The 18,823-nt window shown below is 38.2% G+C and overlaps 1 protein-coding gene across 6 annotated transcripts in view; it reads left to right on the plus strand.

Annotated features, from left to right (window-relative positions):
• avpr2ab (arginine vasopressin receptor 2a, duplicate b) overlaps window positions 1-18,823 on the plus strand; it is a 151,626-nt gene that overhangs the window by 37,375 nt on the left and 95,428 nt on the right. For 3 of the 6 annotated variants that reach the window (XM_039774043.1, XM_039774044.1, XM_039774042.1), the window contains exon 1: window positions 9,799-10,031. The exons of the other annotated variants lie outside the window; for them this stretch is intronic. The gene's annotated coding sequence lies outside the window, so the exon portion shown is untranslated. Of the gene's footprint in view, window positions 1-9,798; window positions 10,032-18,823 lie in introns of those variants that run through there. 6 annotated transcript variants of the gene reach the window in all.

The following is an 18,823-nucleotide window of genomic DNA, read 5'->3' on the forward strand; positions in this document are numbered from 1 at the left end:
ATTCAAATGTATAATACGAAACTAAGCTATATCACTCCTCCTGCACAAGACTTTTAACAGATATTGTGAGTGACATCTTAAACAGATTCCAGAAATTAACATACACGAATTTACAAAATGGCATAATCAGTATACTGAAAGAATTGCCGGTTACAACATCGATCTACTATATAATCAAACACTAAGGTCTGTGTGTCCGGCCCCTTAGACCAATCTGATTGGTCAGTTTGGCTTGGATGAGATTGGTCAGTCTGGGTTCAGTGACGCAACAATAGATGAACTGTGAGTGCGAGGAGTAAAGACATGTAATGCTGAGAGAGTCAGCTTCAAAGACAGCAACTATAAAAACGGACAGAAAGGTGCCTCGAAAATAATGACAGAGTCTGAGAAGCAGGTTCTATGGGAACCTGCTGTCACACGTGTGCACATGGGAGTAATCTTAAGAGCTCTAGTAAATGTAAATAGCCACCGAGTCAGGGGTTGGCACTGTTTTCTGATCCTTTCTCTCTTTCTCCCTCTGCAGATTGGGTGATTGATGGCCCTACTATCACTGACATCATTTTTAGTGTCTGTCCTCCTGGACCTTCCCCTACCTACCATCTTCCTTCACAAACCAGTAAACCAGTTACCTTCTTCGGTTCTGTTTCTACTCATATCTGTAAAGGCATCCCCACAATTAATTGAGTGCTATTCTACACAAAAACTGCCAAATTACATGAGGTTACCAAGGTGGCACCCTAACTCTTTATCTGTGTTCTTTGTGTCATTTTACAATGCTCAAGTGATGGCAGACTGGTGAAGAGACGTTCACACACACACGAATACAGAGGAAAGGCACTGAAGATACACATAGGACAAGATATAGCAAATATTGTTTAATTATTTTTTGACAGGTACTGTAGCTGGTAGATAATAATCCTGCAGCAATATCAACAGTAACAATAACAATTATAATAATAATAAACCTCAAATTGACGTAGCATACAAGATACAAGTATATCCAAGTTAAACTAAACGATCAACTACAAATTTAGACTTTAAACACATTGCTAAAGATTGATTTAATTCAAAGTATAAGCATCTCTCAAATGGGCTTACATTTAAAACTTGCACTAAAACTCCACAAACACCATCCTCTGTTATTCACCGCCATCAATGACTTGATGATTATACCCTTTACATTCAATCCTGGCTTACTAAAAAAGTTCTCCACAGCTGGAAATGGGAGTAGCATGTATTGATTGCATGGTGAAATTGCATTATTTGCATACATTAGCAAGAATATGGTTAACATGAATCATGGGTAGATGTTTAGAGATAATCATTATAGTTCAGTTACATTTTGTGATTATATTAGGTTGGTAAGGTTAGTTCAAGGGATTAAATATAATTTACTTAGCTACAGTTTATGGTGCAATTTTTCAGTATTAGTTTAAAAGAAAGATTTTTAAAAAGTCCATATTAAAAAAGTGTGTAAAAATGGTTAACAGTGCTAGCCTCACTGATATATATATATATATATATATATATATATATATATATATATATATATATATATATATATATATATATATATATATATATATATATATATATATATATATATATATATATATATATATATACAGTATACTGTATATATCAGTAAATTATTTAATAGGTTAGGTACATCAAAGCAAAAAAGCTACCTCACCAGTTCTTTGTGCTCAATTCCTGGAACACAGTGTTTGAACATCTTAGATTAAAATCAGGGGAGTATGGGGACAGGCGTTCTGAACTATGGGAAGTTGCAGAATATATGATTGCTCTCTCCTCTCACTTGTGAAATGTTGTATGCTCTTCTTACTTTATTAAGGAAGACCTACCCTTAGGCTGAACGACTATTAATTGCTTTTTAAAGTACTTACAATGAAAGTAGACATAAAAATTAAAAGTGAGTGCTTTAAAATTTTTGCTTGCCACTTCTCCTTATATAATTTGTAAAATGGCCAAACATCATTTACTGTTACTGCTTACACTATTGCACTGATAAAAACGAACACGAAACATCAAACTAGTCACTTGTAACAACAAACACGAGCATAGCAGAGCATGCAAAAACATATTTCTTACTTCATTTATTTTAATGATATATAGATATTGTGACAGATAGGGAGCGCTATCGGTCTCTTGAACCCCATGTCCACGAATCCAGACACCAGGTAAAAGTCCAAATGATGACTTTATTTACTTGCCACAGTGCACAAAGCACCCTCTCCTCCACAATACTCATAAACAATCACAATAATCCAATCCTCCAACTCCCAGATGTGTTGCCACCCTTCCACCCAGCTCAGCTCACCATTTGGGAGCTCCCACAATCCTTTTATTGTCCCTGACCCGGAAGTGTTCCCATCCCCAGTCCATGTGATCCTTTATCACTTCCGGGTCAGATAAAAAGTCCTTTTCTTCACCCCGGAAGCACATCATTCCCCTTGTCCATGTGACTTGGACGTACTTCCGGGGCGTAAGGTAAATAATCATTGTTCCTCCCTGCAGCGTCTCCTAGTGGCCCCCATGGCATCCAGCAGGGCTGTGTATAAAAAACTGCAATGTCCATGATGCCCTGCTGGTCTTCGGGAGACCTCCATACTGCAGGGAGGGCTCCACCTGGCGGCTTGGGGGTATTGGCCGAGATAAACGGCCTACCATATACCGTAATATTTATATGATGTAAAGCACATTGATACTTCTAAGCCTCACATACACCATTCCAGTTTCAGACCTGCTCAGTTCAGACCTCTGCGTTTTCCACAAATTACAGAACACCTTTTTATTAGGGCAGAATAGTGACTCAGTGATTAGCACTGCTGCCTCACACCTACAGATTCCTGTGTTGAATTTGCCTGTTATCATCATGTATGTGTGGACTTTTATCTGAATAGTCTGGCTTCCCCCAAGTTGTCTGTATCAGGCAACATTATTTAGGCCTATTTGAGTCACTGTGTGTACAGAACTGTGCCCTGCAATTGACAAGCATTATCCCCCTTGGTGCCTGTCCTCCCCTCATGATCCTGGAAAGGTGTGGAAGATGGACAGAATGATTTTTTATTTACTTCTGTGCTGCATTCTCTCATGGTAAACATTTCCAGATGCTTTCTGCGGATTTAAAATAATCCACAATATTTAGTTTTTTTTTTTTTTTTATTCTCCTGTGTCCAATATAGCTTTAGTTGTTTTTCTTTTTTTTTCTACAGCACTGCACATAAGAGGATTGCTGTAATTTTCTACAGGTTTCTGAGGGCATTGGACTGCACCCTTTGGTAAAGTTTAGAGCTTGGTGTTAATAATCCTCTGAATGGCCAAGGGTATAGAGAATATAATAAGATGCCTGCTGAACTAATATACAAAAAAATGAAAAACTATATATTTGTATGCACTTTAGACATGTATTATTGTGTTTAAAATTGATTTAAGCCTGCAGGTAAACAATCCTCCACTTTCAGGAGCAGCACAGGACAAATCCGAGTGGACATAGTAAATAGCTAATGCTCGTTTTTTTAAAATACGGGGAAATTCATTTCTGTATTTCCATTACATTGTTGGACTCATGGGAAGCCATTTTTCTGCAGGCAGAGTTGCTTTTAAATAGGACTATGAAAGACAGGGCGAGCAATGATGATACCATAATGTACTGTATATGGTGGTAGGACTGAGAAAGGCCTCCAGTCTCTGTTTTAGAAAGTTAAATGCTGGCAGGCAACTCCAGGCACCAGTGCCATGCATACCACGTGGCTTTGTTGGCTTGGTTTTCTCACCATGCTGAGTCCTTTGTTTCAAAAAACCTCAACTACCACATTTTCATCTGCTTTAGTCCGAAGACAGTCAACATTGAAAAAGTAACTTCCCTGTTCAACATTTTGGGAGTTAACTGTTTTTATTTGATTCCTTATTTGACTCCGTTTATTTTCATGAGCTGAATCATTTTTGTTATCTAATGATGTGTGTGCTACCCAAGCTCAGTCGCTGGCAGTAACAAAACCCTAAATGGTCAGGACTTTTTGAATAAGGACTGCTCAAGTAATATTATCTGGCTCCTGTCAACATGGATGTGCTAAAATCATTGGGAAAGTTACCATAGTAAAAATGACTCTGGTAGGCAGTAAACTGAGGAATGCTCATCTTTAATAGCATTACAATTATTATTATGTTTCATTTGAGCTGCAAGGTCTTATACATGTAATATAAGGTACATAAGCACACATACATGTGTTTTTCTGTTTACAATTTTTATTTTTATTAATTAATTAAATTAATTAATTCCATTTTTATGAACTCACTTTCTTTCATTCTGAGGCAATGGGAATGCATCTTACTCAGTAATGGGCACATAGCTGCCATGGATGTGGTGCCACCTTTCAACATTCACATCTATACATGGTCATATCAAGTTAAATTTAGTGTTGTCAGTTATTTTTGAGAAAAGAGCTATTCCCCATGGGGAGCCTGACTGAAGCCTCAGTGAACTTGCAAACTCCACATGAGAGGCACATCAGCTTTGAATAAGCGTGAGATTCTGACTCTGTGCAAAGGTAATGCTTTTCACATTGTGTTCATGGTACCTAAACAAAAGTAAATATAAATTAATCAAACAAAAAATATTAAAATCACCTGGATGGCACAGTGATCTGCCAGTATTTGAATGGGAGACCATCTAAAAAAAAGCCTGGGTTACTTCTTGAGGAGCTTCCAGTGGGCACTTTCCCTGTGGTACATGTGTGGATCACAATGCTCCGGTGCAGTGACGGGGACACTGTGCTGTAAAAATTGGCACCATCCTTCAAACGAGTTATAAAACTGAGGTCCTGACTCTCTGTTGTCATTAAAGATGCCTGGGCATCCTTTGAAAAGAGCATGGTGTATCCTAATGTCCTGGCTAAACTGCTCACCACGGCCTGGTCATTCTGGCCCCTAATCATCACCTGTCCCTTATTAGCTAACTATCTCATGCCCCCCTTCACCACCTAACAGCCAATGTGGGGTGAGCGTAATGATGCAAGAATGGCTGCCATCACATCATCCAGGTGAATTTTACATATTGGTCAGTGTTGAAATGACTACATAAACCACTTTGAGTAGATTAGGAAAACGCTATATAAATGTAATTAATTGTTATTTTTACTGCTGCTGCCTCACATATCCAGCAGATTGGGTTCAAATGCAGCCCCTGCGTCTGCTTGTGTTGGTGTTGCATATTAGTCCTTTGTGTGGGTTGCCTTTCTTCAGGTACTTCCAAAAACACGTAGATTAGTTTGACTGATAGCTCTAAAGTTGTTGGCTGTGTGCGATACAAACATATTCTTCCTCGCTCCATGCCAAGTTTGAGTTGCTAATCCACATATCCCGTACAAGATCTGGAAAAACTCAACACAGACAAAGAAAATGTCAACTTCCCACCGGCACTGCCTGAGCCAAGATTTAAAAACAAGTCCTTTGGAGCTGTAAGACAGAGATTACAATCCACTGCTCCCCTCTATATATATATATATATATATATTATGGAAAGTTGAGTGACTCACTCACTCACCAACTCAAACACTATTTCTTGTTTAGTTAAAAAGCAGAAGTTTGGCAGGATTGTACATCTAGCAAAGTAGGTATTTGCTAAGAAAGGTTATATTTTTATTTTGGGATAACACCCTAACCCACAGAATGGAAAAAATGAAATACGCAAAAATCTCATAAATGTTTTGACAGATTTGATTGAAATTTGATGTTACAGAAAAAAGAAAATTAGCAAGCCAATGTTTTTTTATTTGTCAATATTTATTAATATTATGTTAACTTACATGCTCTGCCCTATACTGAGAAGAGGCTTTATGCAAATGAAGGACAGTACAAAAATGATTGGTTGGCCACTTGAATAGCACCACTCACCAACTGAGAAGTGGAAGCGTTTTTAACAGGAAAAAAGAGATGTGATTATGTTTAGCAGGTACAATGAAATATGAAATGGAATAAGAAAGTTCTGCGAATCTCAATGGTTAGCAAACACAAGTATAAATCTTGAGTGCCGGTGCCAGCCGATGTGGCTGTGAGTGTAGTTGCTGCTTCGTTAAACCAAAAAGAGAATTAGAGAGAAGTAAAGGCAGGAGTGGTGTCCTCAGTTCCAAGACCAACCAAGAGAGACAGTGTCAATTTAAATTCAACGGGTCCCCCTTAAGCTACTCCATTGAAATATACATTCGCATCTATGAACTTTGAAAACGGATCCCTATCCTCAAACTCTGAAATAATTTACATTGACATGTGTGTCAATTACTTTGCATGGGGATTCACCCAAGCCCCAGTTCTCCAAAATTCTTTACATATACATTTGCATCTGCAAACTTTAAAGGGACACCACATACAACTGAAGAAAAACACTGAGTGGTTGATATAAACAACTGAAAATCATAATATACAGTAATTATAATACAATGACGTATCAAAAAGCAAAGGTAATTTGAAAATTATGCAGGAACTACAACAGATAGAAGCCGATTCAATACAACACATTTGTGATTGCTTATGGGTAGTTCAAACACATGCAGCGCAATGCTCTGCTGTTAGTCTAGTTGAAGTCAAGGTCAAATGAACATGGACGCTCTACTGCAGACTTGCACCACTGTTGAACAATACGGCGTAGTGAGATTTCTTTGGGCACAGGGAGTGAAACCTGCTAACATTCACTAGTGCAATATTACAGAGGAGCAAACATGTTCATTTGTCCTTGGCTTCAACTAGACTAACAGCAGAACATTGCATGTGTGTGTTCAAACTACCAATAAGCCAACGTGAATATGTTGTATGTGTGAGCTTCTCTCCATTGCCGTTACCATGAAGTTTTCAAATTGCCTTTATTTTTTGATTTACTCTCATGTTCCTTATTATTTGACTGACACCTTTATCTTAGGCAACTCTACAGCATTTGAGATTTGAGTTACAATTATTTTGTTTTTCCAGTTGGAGGATGGGTATGTGACGTTTCTTGCTCATGGTCACTCAGCATCAGTACCAGAATATGAACCCACAACTTCAGGGTTTGAAGTCTAAAGCCTTAACCACTACAACATATTGCTTGTCTATAATATTAACCCATGGTAAATAAAAAATGACATATATTATGTACAGAAAAGTAATTCATTCCATAATACCTCTGATATATCTGAGCACCCTACAGCACTAAATTGTCTTGCACAACTTCTCGGCCAAAGCTAAATGACACAGCTAGTCGTGTTATACAGATAGTATCCTAACATCCATTTTCTAACTGTCTTGCTCTAATTCAGGGTTCATTTGACACTAAAGTGGCAGCATTTTGCATAAAGCAAGAACCAGCCCCAGACAGGGTGCCAGTTTCAAAACAATAATACAAACTAAACACTAGAATTCCAATATCTTAAATATAAATATTAAGAAGGAAATGTTTTAAAAATATTGATAGAAGCTCTTTTTATGAGTTGTGTGGGTTGCTTCTATGGCAGGGGTGGTCAACTCCAACCCAGGAGAGCCACAGTGGCTGCAGGTTTTTGTTCCAACCCAGTTGCTTAATTAGAAGTCAATCCTTACCAATAACAGATTTTATTTAATTTCATGGCTTGTAACTTTTTTAACTCTACCATGTCAGTTCATTCTTTAATCACAGATTATTTCCTTTCTAATGATGCATGTATCATCCAAGTGATTTGAGGCCTAAAACGAATAAGTAATTTTCAGTTCTTTATTTTCTCTTTAGTTTCCTTCTGAGTGTTTATTAAACCAAATAGTGAATGATGAATACACACGGGTGGAAATGGAGACAAACTAGATGTAGAACTGCTGGTTCCTTTGTCATTTGCACCTTACTGCTAATAAGGAGCAGTTAAAACAATGAATACAGTTGTTTAAGACTCAAATAAGCAATTAAGGATTCAAAATCTTAACAAGTGAGAGAACTAAACTGAACAAGAAATATGTCAATTGAGCAATAAGTGCTTCATGAGCAATGAATGATTTCTCATGAAGCAATTGGGTTGGGGGCAGCATGGCGGTGTAGTGGTAATGCTGCTGCCTCGCAGTAAGAAGACCCTGGTTCGCTTCCCGGGCCCTCCATGCATGGAGTTTGCATGTTCTTCCCATGTCTGTGTGGGTTTCCTTCAGGTGCTCCAGTTTCCTCCCACAGTCCAAAGACATGCAGGTTAGGTGCATTGGTGATCCTAAATTGTCCCTAGTGTGTGTGTGTGCCCTGTGTTGGGCTGGTACCAGGCCTGGGATTTGTTCCTATCTTGCACCTTGTGCTGGCTGGGATTGGCTCCAGCAGACCCCCCGTGACCCTGTGTTAGGACGTAGTGGGTTGGATAATGGAACAAAAACCTGAAGCCACTGTGGCCATCCGATGTTGCTCAGCCCTCATTTAAAGGGTCAAATAAATTAAATGAAGTTAATTAATAGCAACAACTAGTCACTAATTAAGAAAAGAGTTAGAATGAAAACCTGTAGCCACTTTGGCTCTCCGGGATAGGAGTTGGCCACACTGTACTATAGCATCTTGAGCTGGTGTGAATTGCTTCTGTATATTTATATAGAAATCATTTTGTGACTTGCTAAAAGATGCTGTGTGAAATACATTAATTGATTGACTAGACAGGACATTCAGATGTCAGCAGCACTAGGCACTAAGTTAGCATGCCACACAGTACAGTCACCAGTGTTACATTAATACTTAACTGTATATGTGGCTTCACTCTTGCCATGTATACACTTTAAAGGATTATGTTGACAATATAACAGATAATTTAACTGTGGCGATTATGCTGTGTGGCATTCTGGCTTACTGCCTACCTCTTCGGACATCTGTAAGGACACAGGAACAACAGCAGCATTTATTTGCATATTACATTTTCATATAAAAGTGTGTTTGAAAGTGTTTTTATTTGCTCCTTTTTCCCAAGGTCATGTGCGTTTTTATCTGTCTGAGTTTCTTCCCATATCCCAAAGACGAGATTCAGATGGTTCATTGGCAGCTCTAAAGTGAATTTGTAGGCATGTATTAAGACAGGATAGATCATGCCATCCAGTATTTGTCTCTATCAGATACAACTGGAAATGCTAGGCTGCTAAGAACCCTATCGTGGAATCAGATAGCTTTCAAAATTGATGGTCAGATAAACATATAATGCAGAGGGATCTTTTCTCTATTGCTAAAAACTTTCAAACCTATTAAAAGTGTTATTTAAAAAAGTTGGCAGTTAACTCCAAACTGTACTTTTAAAGTTATAATTGTAGTTCATTCAGCTCACTCAGTAGGAAAAGGCAAAAAAATGTACTTGAAATATAACAGTATCCAGCTTGGAAAGAAGAAAGAGATTCAACCTGCACACTAGATGTGGCCTGCTAAAAAAGGGCAGAGTTGTCCATTATTAATCCAGAGGTGCCATTTCTGTTTTATCCTCTGATGAGGAGGTGTTGCTACTCTTACAGAAAAATCTGCAGCCACTTGTACTTGGGCATCACAATTTTGTGGAATGAGAGGCCTGTTGAAATGATGAGTAATGTTTTGATAGGTTGACAGAACAGGTCACCTAAGCAAATGTTCTGTGTACTCACTACAGAGCAGGACTCACACACAGGGGTCATCCCCTCGGTTTGTTGCACCGACACACATATCCCTTGGCAGCTGTTTATCTTTTTACTCACTGGATCATCCTCCTTCCCCTCACTCTCAGTCTGCTGGCTCCTCCTCTGACAGGCCATGCGACAGAAGTCTATAATTAGAGGCTCGAGGGGAGAAGCAAAGGAAAGTTTGCTGTTCGTTAACATAGCTGACTCCTGCTCTGACAGGACAATAAAGGTGTGTGCAAGCGTCTGCCGCGGGAAGCCAGTGAGCGCTTCATTCAGATGTGGGCTGTGCATCTGAGCAGCAGACAGAAGGAGGCACAGATAGGGCAGCCTGTTCCTGCAGCTCCTGCACTTCATTTTTAAACCTGTGCATGAATGGACCAAGAAAGAAGCTCAACAATGTCCTGAAGCAGGTGAGGTTTTATTTGTTTGTGGGGATTGAGCTGATGAGACACTGACCTTGCGATGTTTAAGAATAGAGGCGGAAAGCAGCACCTGGTCTCATCGTTGAGAGCTTTATGCTAACGCTGTGGCACTGATCCGACGCAGAAAACGCTGAATCACAATACATCCAAAGTGAGCTGTCATATTTGTCCCCGGTGCAAAGAGTCCAGTAGTGTCATTTAAGTTACTTAAAGTAATGGCATATACCATTAACTTAAGTAGCCAAATTATTCTTTAATGTTCTCTTGTTGACTTGTTTGTGTTTGAGATTATTGGTGTAGGAGGAGAATACCTATTGCTAACATTGGAAACATGGCTTGTTTACTGTCCTTCTGCCTGTTTTAAATTGCAGCATTTGTTTTTCAGATTGCCATGTGCTGTGGGCAAGGTCATGAGGTAGTAAACATTATTCACCGGGCTTAGATACACACTATAACAAACCCAAAATAGATGACACCTGGAAACCAGGTGCAGCAAAACTGCAATAAACAACTATAAATTCTATATATAAATTAATAAATAGGAAATTAGCATTACAAAGTGCTCCATCTCTGCGGTGGGCTGGCACCCTGTCCAGGGTTTGTTTCCTGCCTTGTGCCCTGTGTTGGCTGGGATTGGCTCCAGCAGACCCCCATGACCCTGTAGTTAGGATAAAGCGGGTTGGGTAATGGATGGATGGAAGTACTCCATCTACACTCCTTGGCTGGAAACCTGAGTGTGGGGATTTCTGTCTGAATAAAGGAAAAAGTTAACTTCTTGATGGAAAAGTATCAAGCCATGGAAGGCTCATCCCCAGTAACTAGTCAGAGGTAAATGTTGTCACAGTGAGGTAGAAGAGGGAGTGTTGTCCCTGCCGTTTAGCCTAGTTGGTGGCATTGTATACCCCACTATCATATTTGTGTCAAGACCACTGAAGGAAAGACACCCCATACTGAAAAATGTTGGCACTGGGAGCACTGGGAGCAAGAGTTTGAGAGGTAGATATCTGAGTCTTTTCACTTTTTATATGTGAGTTCTGGATGCTCAGTAGCATGGATTAGGCTTTTGGAAACTGCAACCCAGCAGCCAGGACATTTTGTGAATTGCCTCTAGATGTTATTTTGGCTGAACCCTAGAAGTGACTCCAGAATTATATATAACTGAAAGGCAGAAGCAAGTCTTGTATGGAAAGTGGAGGTAAAAAAAATTATACTGTCCTTATTGAACACACAAGCCTTCATGGACAAACAAGCACATATCTTATGTCAGCTATTACAAGGTGGGTAGGCATTTCTTTGGTTTATGTATGTGCCCTCCATTATATTTACAGCTCGGATGTCATTTTATCCTGTGTTCAGAAAAATGCTCAGAAATGGCACTGCTACACTGGATAAGTTGAGATTATGCAAACCCAAGTGGAATCTTGTATGATAAAACCCACAGAGACTTGACTATTCTTTGAAGCTCTTGTACAACCTGCTCTAGAGGATATAGGAAGAAAAAACAAAGGTGGATACTTTTCATAATGTATGCATAGAGCTCATCTTATTGACATGGAAAGTAATAGTGGTAGTGGAAATTTACGACAAGCTACTCTGTTAGGTACCCTCCTCTCATTTAGAAAGCATCTGGATACGATAATTAGATTAATTTGCTACAGACAACAGTTATACCAAGATGGCCAGATGGGGTGAAAGGTTTCCACTCATTTGTCAGCTTTCATCATTTTTATGAAAATGGTATCTCTTGTGCAGGTGGAAAAGTCAACCATACAGAACTCCAGCAGTGGAGAATCCTGGTCTCTCAGAGCTGATTTAAGTAATAATGCTTGACAGTTGATAGGAAAAACAGGAAGGATTTGTAACAAACAAGTTTATCCTGGGTTTAAATGCCTGCTACTGACTGTCCTGTCAAAACAACACAGAGAACCATAGACACAAGAAAGTGATACTTATAGGGACTTTTAAAACATGACTTGGTGGTATTGTGGAAAAAATGAGCTGGATAGGATTGGTGAGCTTTGTTGGGGTGAATGACCTTTTCTCATAAAAATCAATCTAATAATCTAACAGATAAGAACGATTATGACAAAACTGAAGTGGAACAATCCCTGCTGATTAGTCCTGTTTTTGTCTTTTGTTCAGCCCTTATGTATGGAATTATGTGTTTATAAACTGACCCGCACGTCTCAAAGTAGTGTAAAGCTTATATACTCTTAGTCCATCGAGATTTTACAGAAATGACAAAGCATCTTCACTATTCAGGAAGGAGACTGAGGCAGATTATTTAATGTGTTACACAATATTGCACTGTGGCACTGTAGTTAGCACTATTGCTCTTTAGTTTCAGAAACCTAGTTTCAGTTCCAGGTCCAGTTTGTGTCTATGTGGAGTCTGCGTTATATTGCCAAGTTAAACAAAGGCTTTTTCTTGGGAGTCAAGCTAATGTGCCAAATACAGACTGTACATATTAGGTGAATTGATTACTCTAAAGGGGCCTGGTGAGTGCTGGTATGTAGATTAGTATATTCAGTGGTACTGTAGATTGACATCATCTCCAATCTTGGTCCCTTCCTTTTCTTTGCTGCTATACATCCCCACAAGCCTGAATTGACAACCGTTGCTATTTTCAGGATCTTCTTGTTATCCAGATGTGATAGCCCTCAAATTATAAATAAATAGTGTATTGTAACTCTAAGAAATGGCTTTTATCAGAGTCCTGATCTTGATGCAGAAAGTACTTAAAATAAAATCCAGACAGTGAATTGTTCATCATAATCTGTCAGCAAATTGCAGACTGCCAATCATGTAGATAGTACTTCTGAGATACTTTTGCTCAAACTATAAAGATAAAGTTCAAATGACTGCAAAGCATAAACCAATATCAAGAATTCAAATGAAATCAAACTATACTCAGATCTTTCTGGCCTGGATCCAGTGCTGTCAGAATAGAGTCTGGCTTCTTTTATTGGGAAATGAGGGCTGTCTGAATGAATGAATGAATTTTGTTTCCTTTGACAAAGTAATTTAGTATATTAAAGTGTTTTCATCTCATGATGGCTTTGGTCCTGGGTTTCATTTACCAACTCTTTTTTAGGTTCCATGCAAAAGCTGTCTCTGATCAGCAGCACTTTAGTTTCCATTAACCAAATAGGTGGCTGCCTCCTCCTCCTCCTTTTCCAACTATTACAGTATAAAGTCCTTCTTTTACTCACTTCTAACTTGGTAGACTGAGCTAGCGCTTTAAAAAGTCTTCATTCTGCACTAGACCCTCAGTCACCACACAGACATGATTTTACAGACATACTGTAACAGAACAGATATAAAAAAATAATAGAAGCTAGACAACTGAGGAAAACAAAAGTAGGAGAAAACCTTATCACCATACTCAACTAGCTCATAATCCTAAGACCTCAAAAGTGGAGGCAAAAAAGCAAAAAAAAAAAGTGATTCCTTGTTTTGTAATCACCAGAAACTTAATTTAAAAGTTTTATATGTGCCAATTTTGTATTTTAGGTATGTGAATATTTTTTATCATTATTATGGACATATCATTATGAACTTTTGTTGTTTTCTCAAGCACAGCCATGCTGTTTTCTGCTGCCAGTCACATAATTTCCTTTGGCTATGTCTTATGTCAAGGCATCATGTTTATAAAATATGGCAGTACCCCCTATGAAATTTACTCAGAAAGCCTTTTTGCAATTTTGTTCTTTTATTTAGTTAATGAGGACTAAATAATTCTAGATAAAATTTTGATATTTGCTTTTATCTTTATGACTATGAATCCTCTTTATAATATTGGGATTTGATGATTTTTTTATTTTTGTGTGTGTTCTGAATTCCTGCATGTCCCTGACTTCATCTTAGCATTTTCCAGTGCTAACCTTTTATCTTCTATCAGCTTTTTTATATTTTTTTAACCCCCCAAGAGTTAGCAGGATTCCAACAATCCTAAAACAATCCAAAGTTAAAAACAAAACAACAACACAAAATGTAAGTACTATACATGCAACTTTATTAAATATTGGATAACGGCACTGCCACAGCAAAGGTCTGTAGCACACGCACATTCTTAAACCTCCTTCAGGTGACTGCGTCACTAATTGCCACAGCACCTGAGAGAAGAAGCCTGGCCCAGTTGGGGATTAAACTAAAGAAGACAAAGGGTCTCAAAAAAAAACTGAAGATTAACCCAACCATGAAAGGTGAAAAGGTGGACCCAAATGAAACTTTGACAGCATGAATCTACTGAACACCACCTCTCGAGATACATTTATTCAATATTTCTTGCAAAAAGTATTGTTCCTCCAGAAATATTAGGTGCTTACCAGAACTGTGAATTTAGCATTTGCATAGTGTTGATTAAAACAAAATGACATTGATATGTAGTATACAGTATCCGAGGAAGGTGAATCATGAAAGCAAAAGATGTCTTACATCAGTAGACTCCAAGGAAGACAAAATAAATAATTTAGGTAGGCTTGTCAAGACTGAAATATGATGCCGTCTGGACGTTAAAACAGATGATGGCAAAGTGATTCACATGCTCCTGAGGAGAATCAAAATTCCTCCAGAAACTCAGATCATCTGCATTAAGACTATGAGGGGATGAATAAAGTATCTATCTATCTATCTATCTATCTATCTATCTATCTATCTATCTATCTATCTATCTATCTATGAGTATGTTGTTGCTGCATGTATGTTGCTTCTGCTCACTCAGCACCACACGTCAGAATTTAAAATATCTAGTAAAGCTTCAGAATGCACCTATATTGATAAACTGACTCAGACATTCAAGACAGAATACAGACATATAACAGAAAAGGAAAACTATATTACCTAATGGGAGAGTGCAAGTGTTGCATATATACTAACAATAAGACAAGAAAACACCTCCAGTAGATGCATACTGTATATACATTTGGATGTACAGTATACTTATGACTATATAGGCCTTAAGGCTTAAACAAACATCTGGCAGATGCAGAAAAGAATGTTAAAAAACATGAAATTGGCAAAAGAATATCTTCAGCCATTATCCATCCATCCATTTTTCCAACCCGCTGAATCCGAACACAGGGTCACGGGGGTCTGCTGGAGCCAATCCCAGTCTTCAGCCATTATTCCTGGTGCAAATGGGTCATCTTACTGCAGCAAGTCCTGATTGTAGTAGTGATTTATTTGATGGAGGTCTGTCATTAGTGTAGCAATTTCTCTCATTTGTTGCTGTTGCAGTGGGGGTAACTTGACCAAAGTACCAGTGACACCAAAGAACCACCGCAAGAAGAAAAAGAAAATTATTCTGTTTGGCTAAAGTTCAAGCTGTCTGTTTATTTTGAATTTCTCAATCTACAGATATTAAACAGCTATTCCTTTGAACTATCTGTTGAAATTGAAAACAGAAAAAATTAAGTAGAGGTTTCAGGAAGTTTTACAGCCTAAAAATGTACTATTATTGAATGATAAATTAAACAGTAGAAAGCAGATCACATTTTTACTGGCACAAACACAGTAGTGGATAAAGCTTCCTGCCAATGACACTCAGCACTGTAACACATTGTGAATAACATTTGAGCCAAAAGCTCTCTCTCCATTGCAGGGGCCATTCCTGCCTTACACCTATCATATTTGTTACAAGCTTCAGCTCCCAGAAATAATGACAAGAAAACATGTAAGTAAAGCAGAAAGCATGACATCTTCCAGAAAACTAGTTTCATTCCATGCCATTTTATATCATATATACCAAATGACATCTTAGTTTTTACATTTATTTTCTGAATTTTTATTTTAATGTTCCTTATTGCCAAGTCAACAAAATTTTACATAAAATTTGGAAGCCTTAGATTTTCAGGGGAATGGAGTTTATGTTCTTTATCGCTGGACATGAGACATAAAGACATTCTAAGCAGGGTGCCAGTCCACTGCAGGGCACACTTTGTCCCCAGCTAACCTAACCTTTACAGTACATCTTTGGGGATGTGGAAGCAAAATCCATGTGCCCTGACGAATGCCCAAATGAAGAATATTCAAATTCCATACAGAAAAAGACCAAGCGTGTGATTCAGAGTCAGAATGATGAATCTAATCATAGCACCACCATGCCATCTGCATATATGCTACATTTTCTTAAGCTTTGAAGTTAATCAAGAGAATAAATCAGCAAAATAATTCTGAATTAACTTTCCAGGTTCTGTTATTTTTATAATTGAATGTTATTTCACTTTTATCACTCTTCAGCTCCTGGTCAGGCTTGGTGATTGGATAGCTGGTCACTGAGACGTTTTCCCTTTTTCAGTGATAATTCTCTCTCCTTCTGTTTCTCTGTTATCCTAATTATACTCATGTTTATCCTTTCTCTTCATGGATGTCTGTCTCTCCTAATTTCCAGGACAGTAAACTGACCACACGTGATAAGCAACTTTCATTTATCTGTCAGGATCCAGGTAGATATTCAAAATGACCAGTCAGGTGGCCTCTGGAGAAAATTTAAAAAAGTGAACTCATGTTTCCACACCTTTTGATGTTCCTTTTAAGTTCTTCACTGTAACTTTTAAAAAGGCTGTTACAATATTGTAACAGAAGTGTCCCTGATACCTTTTTTATATTGTAGTTTTGCTAAAATATTCTTTACTTTAACATATTTGTGGTTAATAATATACAGTTACATTTTTTTTAACATCCTACAAATATTTTTCATAAAGTGGGTTTAAAACAAAAATTACTGCTCCAGATTTATTATTATCTTGGTGGCTAGTGATGTGTTCTTGCCTACGTGACTTAATCCAACTAAAGCCTGAGTGTCTGTATGCTTTCACAGCAACAGAGCTCCTAATCACTAAAAAATACACCAGCCTCACTTAAGATAATTGTTGGTGATTGCAATCTTGAGGGGATCAAAACACAGGTGACATCTTCATTTACGGAGCTCAGCATGGTACGCTGGTTCTTAACAAAGCCTTTCTTTGGAAAGGAGTCATCAAAGTCAATCTGCAAAGGAATTGCTTTGGGAAAGGGAAGGAAACCCACTTTCAATAAGCCATCCACGCTCAAAGATGCAGCTATAAATTCAGCTGACACTGGTGCTTGGCTATGGCAGCGAGATAGCAGCAGTTCAGATTCACCTTCCAAATGATTGTGCAGTTTTCTTCTATATAGTCATTTGCAGCTTTTCTTAATTGTAAGCCATGTGTTGTGTATCACACCATACAGGCTCAAACTGAGTAGTGTAATGAGAAAAACTTATTAAATGATAACACTTCATTCACCTTAATGAATTCTGGCAAATCCAGTTTAGAATCACAGAGACAAGACTCCATCCCAGCAGCCTCAGGCACAAGGCAGGAGCCAAACCCAGAATGGGGATTGTGGACATAGGTGGAAAAAAAGCTAATAACAAGTTACGTCTCTGATAATTGAGAAAAATGTGGTATTGCTTTCTCCTACTTTCTTGTTGTTTCTATTAAACTGAACCTGACCCTTCTACCTCCATAGTCTCAAAGCTGCTGACAAAGTGTGAGGAGCTTTATTACGGACAGATAGATGGGCGTGGGTTCCTTTTCTCCAGGGAGAGAGCAGGCAAATGCTCTGTCACTTCCTGTACTTTCTTGAAAGTTTTCCGCACAACGGTGGCCACATTAGTAACAGGATGTAACAGCATACCTGCAGAAAAAAAAAACAAGAAATAGCTTTAACTGGAGTGGCAGTTGACATTTAATATAGTTTTTTACTCACATCAATACTGCTTCTGATAGGAAACCCAAACTAAACATCTTTCATTTCTTTAAGGGAAACTTTACAGTTCCAATCTCTGACAGAGCTACGTTACACATCACATGAAACAAGAAACACTGGTCTACTACGTGGCAAGTAAAGTTAACACAGAACATTTTAGAAGCTGATAATGTTTAGTTGTTTATACTAAATGATTACCATATAACTTCCAATTTTTAATTTAGCCATTGCTAAAGAAGTAAAATGATCATCGAAGAGGGATATCAATGCTGTAAGTGGATCATACCTTGGCTGCTAATCCATGACCTTACACTTTCCATCTCTCCTAAGGAGCTTAAAAGCAAGTGAGGAACCTGCTGAGCTAAAGGAATAATCTTGTTTCCTTGGTAATCTCTATCAAAAAGAATATAAAAATGATAGTGAAGCAGAAAGCACTCAGCCCATCAGACTTTGCCTGTGTGCTATTAGTAAATTGAAGTGTTTCAGCCCATCTTTTTTTTTATTAAAGAAAAACAGCATGTCATTTCGAACAAAATGGCTGAGTTGTCAGGCTATCAAAGTTAGAATGTTCTTTCTTGCACTTCTTTGAATTGCTTCATGACCCTCAATGTTACTTCAGCAGTGTGCTGACCAAAATAGTATACTAGATAAGACAGCAGAAGGTTGCTAAATAGCTTGTAAATAGCACTTCCTACTACTACAGCAACCATCTCAAAACTTCATAGTCCAGTTTAGTGATGCAGGAGCCTGACACTCGACACAAGGCAGGAACCAACATTGGATGGGGTGTTAACTCACTGCCACACACACGCACATCCACATTGACCTAGATACAACTTGACATTGCCAGTTTACCTCACACGTGTCTTTGGGATGTGGGAATAATCAACCCACTCACTTTCTACTCTTCTATACCAACTATAAAGGAAAAAATTGTATAGAAAAAGATGGATCGATAGAGGTGAAATGATAATAATAAAATGGACAGCAAATTAAAATAAAATTCTATTCTAATTACAGTGCATATAACAGGGGTGGTCAACTCT

Source organism: Polypterus senegalus, chromosome 13 (genome assembly GCF_016835505.1).
Source record: "Polypterus senegalus isolate Bchr_013 chromosome 13, ASM1683550v1, whole genome shotgun sequence".
Taxonomy (NCBI): Eukaryota; Metazoa; Chordata; class Cladistia; order Polypteriformes; family Polypteridae; genus Polypterus; species Polypterus senegalus.